Raw genomic sequence first — 6,209 nt, forward strand, 5'->3', positions numbered from 1 at the left:
ATTTTCGGATAACAACATAACAATAATAAAATACCGAGCCTTTAAATAAATGCGGAAGTCTTTTAAAACATAAATAACTGAAAACCCAAAATGCAGTAGTCTAATATTTCACTACCCAAGACTGGAGTCGCTATCTCACGAACTACTAAAGAGTGCTACAAACAAGTATGAATAGAAAAATACATAATGTCTGTCTCGGTACAATGAAAACAAACAGAAAATATGGAAAGGGACTTCGGCCTGCGAACGCCAGCTAGGCTACCTCGTAAGTCCCTGGACTGAAGAGGGCTCCCGATCAACTACTGCTGTGGTCCAAGAGCTGCTCCGGTACCGTAATCTGTGCAAAAAGCACAGAAGTGTAGCATCAGCACAACCGACCCCATGTGCTGGTAAGTGCCTGGCCTAACCCCGGCGAAGTAGTGACGAGGCTAGACAGGACTACCAAGTCAACTTGTGCAGATATTTATATACAAGTACTACAAAAAAATAACAGCGGAAAGTAATAATTAAGACTGGGAGGGGAGCATACTTTTGGGAATAACAGATAAAGTAGAACGGTAGGAACAAATAAGAAAAACTACAACCAAATCTCTTCTAACACAGAATACGTGGTCGGCGTGCCACACGATCCCATTTCATGATATATAAGTGGTCGACGTGCCACACGATCCCATTTCATGATATATAAGTGGTCGGCGTGCCACACGATCCCATTTCATAATATATAACTGGTTGGCGTACCACACGATCCCATTTCATAATATATAAGTAATGATTTCCCGGCAAGGGAAACAAGTATCAATTCAACCATCCCGGCAAGGGAGAATACAAATAAACAGTTAATTCCCGGCGAGGGAGCAACAACAATCACTTACTCGTCCCGACAAGGGAGTAATTACATCTCTTCCTCTTTCGTTCATTTCTTACGTCCTAATCATGTCATAATTCGAGCCAACGCTCCAAGGAGTTTACAAATCATACTTTATCTTCATATTGTTCACATTATATCGAATCCATCAATTAAACAAGGAAGAGTCACCACGGAATCCCACATAAGTACAAGTAAGGACTCACGGTCATGCTAGACACCGATGTATAGATACTCGTCACCATGCCTATACACCGTACTCAACATTTAGCAATTAGCAAATAATACTCTAATCCTATTCCCTCAAGCCAAAGTTAGATCAAACACTTACCTCGGTCCAAAGAATAGCAATCAATCCTCAAATACCGCCTTTCCTCTACAATCCAACTTCGAAACAATGATATCTAGGCATAATTAATTCAATAATATCAATTAGGGCCCAACAACATAATCCCATAACCTAGAAATGAGTTTCCTAACATTCTTCAAAAAATACCAAATTTAGACACCGGGCCCACATGGTCCAAATACGAGGCTCGGACCAAAACCCAATCACCCATAACTGTCACGACCCAATTTCCAAACCCGGTCGTGATGGCACCTCTCGTGAAGACAAGGCCAGCCAACTAACCCAAATCGTCTCTTTAACATTTATTAAACATAAACGAATAGGTGAATATAGCTTAACGACAATAATAACCAGTATGTACAACCCGACCGGGGTGTCACAAGTCACGAGCATCTAAAGAAACCTGAACACAACTACAGGGCCAATAATAATATATAAAGAAATATTCTGGAAAATCAAAAGACAACATCCGGTACCGCGAACGCTGGCGGTCACCTTGCTCAGCTACAATAGCCCTACCTTCAATCGGCTAATAACCCGCTACCGGGTGAACAATACCTGCAACTGCACGCGAGGTGCATGGAGTAAAGTGAGTACTTCCAACTCAGTGGTAATAAGAGTAAATAATAACTGAGAGACAAGAAATCACGTAAGAGCACTCCATCATGCTATATAGGACAGTACAACCCTTTGAGAAAACAGTAAAACCGTGAAAAATCCTTTAGAAAAATATCTCGCTCAGTTTAAAAACCTCTTTTGAAAATATCCTTTTCCAACAGTCAAGCAAATGAATGCGTAATCAGATAGTGCAAGTCCGCACATAAGTCAGCCCCTCGGGCACAGCACTCCATCAACAAATAACACCAGGGTATCTGGTAAACAGTGCAAGAAGTAGCATGGATGCCAATGATATGAGAGTGTTGAATGTCATGACACGTAGTACAAACAGGAACCAATGCATGAATGCAATGCAATGCACATGACCGCTGCGGCGCGCAGCCCGATCCATTTGGGTACCCGCGCTCACTGTGGGGGTTCAGACTCCGGAGGGGCTCCTACAGCCCAAGCGCAATATCATCATAGTATCGCTGCGGCGTGCAGCCCGATCCATCCTCAGTCCAGAACATGCAAATGATCCACTCGGGCAATGTCAAGTAATAGCTTTTAACTCAAAACATCAGAAAAATGCAATTTAAGTCTTTAAACTTTAACAATATGACTGCATATTTCAAAACAGGGTTTAACTCAGGACTGAAATCATTTAATATGCTAAGTGTCATGAAAACAGTGATAATAATCCCTAAAGGATTCAAATAATCGGCACGAAGCCCAAAACATGGCAATCAGCCCAAATCACGATAGCATCAAGCAGGTTTTAGTCAATTACGCGGTAAAATCAACAATCGGGATAGACCAAGTCACCGTCCCCAATGGTGCTCTACCCCACGCTCATACCTGGCGTGCAAGTCACCACAATACAGCACTATGATGTGCGAATTCGGGGTTTCAAACCCTCAGGATATCATTTACAAGTATTATCACCTCGAACCGGTGTAATCTCAAACCCGCGACGCCTTTGCCCCTCAAATCGGCCTCCACGCGCGCCGAATCGAACCAAAATCAGAGCAAATACATCACAATATACTAAGGAAACATAACCCAATCGAAAAGACTCGAAAAATATCGAAAATCACGAAGTTGGCAAAACCCGAGCCCCGGGCCCACTTCTCGAAAAATTACGAAATTCACATCACCGGATTGCTCGTCTCGTCACAAGTCCATACATACCAAGAACTCCCAAATCCGAGCTCAAATGACCTATCAAATCCCAATTTGAAATATCAAAAACTCACGCCCTAGTTCATCAATTTTTAGGCTTAATTCCATGAATTTCTAGGTAAATTTCACATAATAATCATGTTTTTAACTCAAAAATCTTACCTCCAACAAACTCCAGTCAAAATCATCTTCAATTGCTCCCAAAAAGCTCCCAAGATGTTCAACAATGGAGGAAAATGGACCAAGCTTCGCGGATGAAATAATATAAAACCCTTCTGCCCAGCTACAGTGTTTTCGCAATTCCCAGCAAAACCTTCGCATTTGCGAAGCTACAGTGTTTTCGCAATTCCCAGAATAACCTTCGCATTTGCCAAGCTACAGTGTTTTCGCAATTCCTAGCAAAACCTTCGCATTTGCCAAGCTACAATGTTTTCGCAATTCCCAGAATAACCTTCGCATTTGCGATGCTACAGTGTTACACCAGAACCAGCAATATCAAATTTCTCCAAAATGATCCGAAACCACCCCGAAACTCACCCGAGGCCCCCGGGACCTCAACCAAAAGCACAGACATATCCCATAACATCATTCAAACTTGTTCCAATCATCAAAACACATCAAACAACGCTAAAACCATCAAATCACATCGGATTCAAGCCTAAGTTCTTCAAAAACTTTCGAAATGCACTTTCGATCAAAAACCCGACCCAACGACGTCCGAATGACCTGAAAATTTGCACACATATCCAAAATCACCTAACGAAGCTACAACAACTCTCGGAATTCCATTCCGACCCTCGGATCAAATTCTCACCCATCAATCGGAATTCGCCAAAATACTAACCTCGCCAATTCAAGCCTAATTCTACACCGGGCCTCCAAAATTAATTCCGATCGCACTCCCAAGTCACAAATCATCCCCCGAAGCTAACCGAATCACCGAAAATCACATCCGAGCCTTCTAACTCATAAGTCAACATCCGGTTGACCTTTCCAACTTAAGCCTTCCTTAAAGAGACTAAGTGTCTCATCTCCTATCCAAACCAATTCAATTCAACTATAACTCACTCGTTGCTGATAATGAAACATGAAGAAGCAGTAAATGGGGGAAACGGGGCTGTAATACATGAGACGACGGGTCGGATCGTCCCATCCTCCCCAACTTAAACCAACGCTCGTCCTCGAGCGTACCCAGAGTTGTCCTAGAAGCTAACCAACAGCTGAATAACTTTACCAAGCATATACCCGGGGTGATCTCACGTCACCCTATCTCATATAGGTCTGACAACACAATATAGCTGAAATCTCACAGTCCATTTAAACCATAAACCATAGAACCACATTGCACTTTCCGAAATCATACACAATATCATAACCTCACATCTATACCCAGAATAAACCCGAACCAGCTGTAATAACCCATACTTGCAACCTCAGGTGAAATCATATGATATACCACATAATCCAAACACTCGAAACGATAGCCTCTATTTACAACAGTTGCCCATAATAAATTTTCATTTCCATTTTCCTTAATAATTTCAGAAAAACAATTTCACAGAAAAATTCTTTTACTCGGGTTCTAGACCTCGGATTTCGACTCCGGGCACATGCCCGAGTCCCATATTTTTCTACGGACCCTCCGGGGCCGTCAAATCACGGGTCCGGGTCCGTTTACCAAAAATGTTGACCAAAGTCAACTTTAATCATTTTAAAGCCACATTTTGAAATTTTTCACAGAATTTAACATATAATCTTTCCGGCTACGCGCCCGGACTGCGCACGCAAATCGAGGCAACTAAAGGTGAGGTTTTCAAGGCCTCGGAAGCACGGAAAAAGAGAGAAATCCGGTGATGACCCTTTGGGTCGTCACATTCTCCACCTCTAAAATAACAGTTCGCCCTCGAACGGACAAAAGAAGGAAGTACCTGAGTCGGGAAATAGATGAGGATAACGGCTCCATATATCAGACTCGGACTCCCAGGTCGAAGCCTCAGGAGGCTGGCCTCTCCACTGGACACGCACTGAAGGAAAACTCTTCGACCTCAACTGTCGAACCTGCCGGTCTAGAATAGCTACCGGCTCCTCCTCGTAGAACAGATCCTTGTCCAACTGGACAGTGCTGAAATCTAACACGTAGGCTGGATCGCCGTGATACCTCCGAAGCATGGACACATGAAACACTGGATGCACGGCTGACAAGCTGGGCGGCAAGGCAAGTCTGTAAGCCACCTCTCCCACACGCTCGAGAATCTCAAATGGGACAATGAACCTAGGGCTAAGCTTGCCCTTCTTCCCAAATCTCATCACGCCCTTCATAGGCGACACTCGGAGCAAGACCCGCTCACCAACCATGAAAGCTACATCTCGAACCTTACGATCCGCATAACTCTTTTGCCGCGACTGAGCCGAACGAAGCCTGTCCTGAATGATCTTGACCTTATCCAAGGCCTCCTGAACTAAATCTGTACCCAATAATCGAGCCTCTCCCGGCTCAAACCATCCGACTGGAGACCGACATCGCCTACCATACAACGCCTCATATGGAGCCATCTGAATGCTATACTGGTAGCTGTTGTTGTAGGCGAACTCTGCTAAAGGCAAAAACTGGTCCCACGAGCCTCCAAAATCAATGACACAGGCTCGGAGAATATCCTCCAATATCTGAATAGTCCTCTCGGACTGGCCGTCCGTCTGAGGATGGAATGCTGTGCTCAACTGAACCTGGGTGCCCAACTCCTGCTGAACTGCTCTCCAGAAGCGCGAGGTAAACAGCGTACCCCGGTCCGAAATGATAGATACCGGCACCCCATGAAGGCGAACAATCTCTTGGATGTAGATCTCAGCTAACCTCTCCGATGAATAAGTGGCTGCAACAGGAATGAAATGCGCTGACTTGGTCAGCCTATCAACAATGACCCAAATAGCATCAAACTTCTTCCGAGTCATCGGAAGTCCAGTAACGAAATCCATGGTAACCCTCTCCCACTTCCACTCGGGAAGCTCAATCCTCTGAAACAAACCACCAGGCCTCTGATGCTCATACTTGACCTGCTGACAATTCAAACACCGAGCCACATATGCAACAATATCTTTCTTCATCCTACACCACCAATAATGCTGCCGCAAGTCCTGATACATCTTCCCGGCGCCCGGGTGAATAGAATACCGAGAACTATGGGCCTCCGCTTAGATCAACTCTCGAATCCCATC

The sequence above is a fragment of the Nicotiana attenuata genome, unplaced genomic scaffold (assembly GCF_001879085.1).
Source record: "Nicotiana attenuata strain UT unplaced genomic scaffold, NIATTr2, whole genome shotgun sequence".
Taxonomy (NCBI): Eukaryota; Viridiplantae; Streptophyta; class Magnoliopsida; order Solanales; family Solanaceae; genus Nicotiana; species Nicotiana attenuata.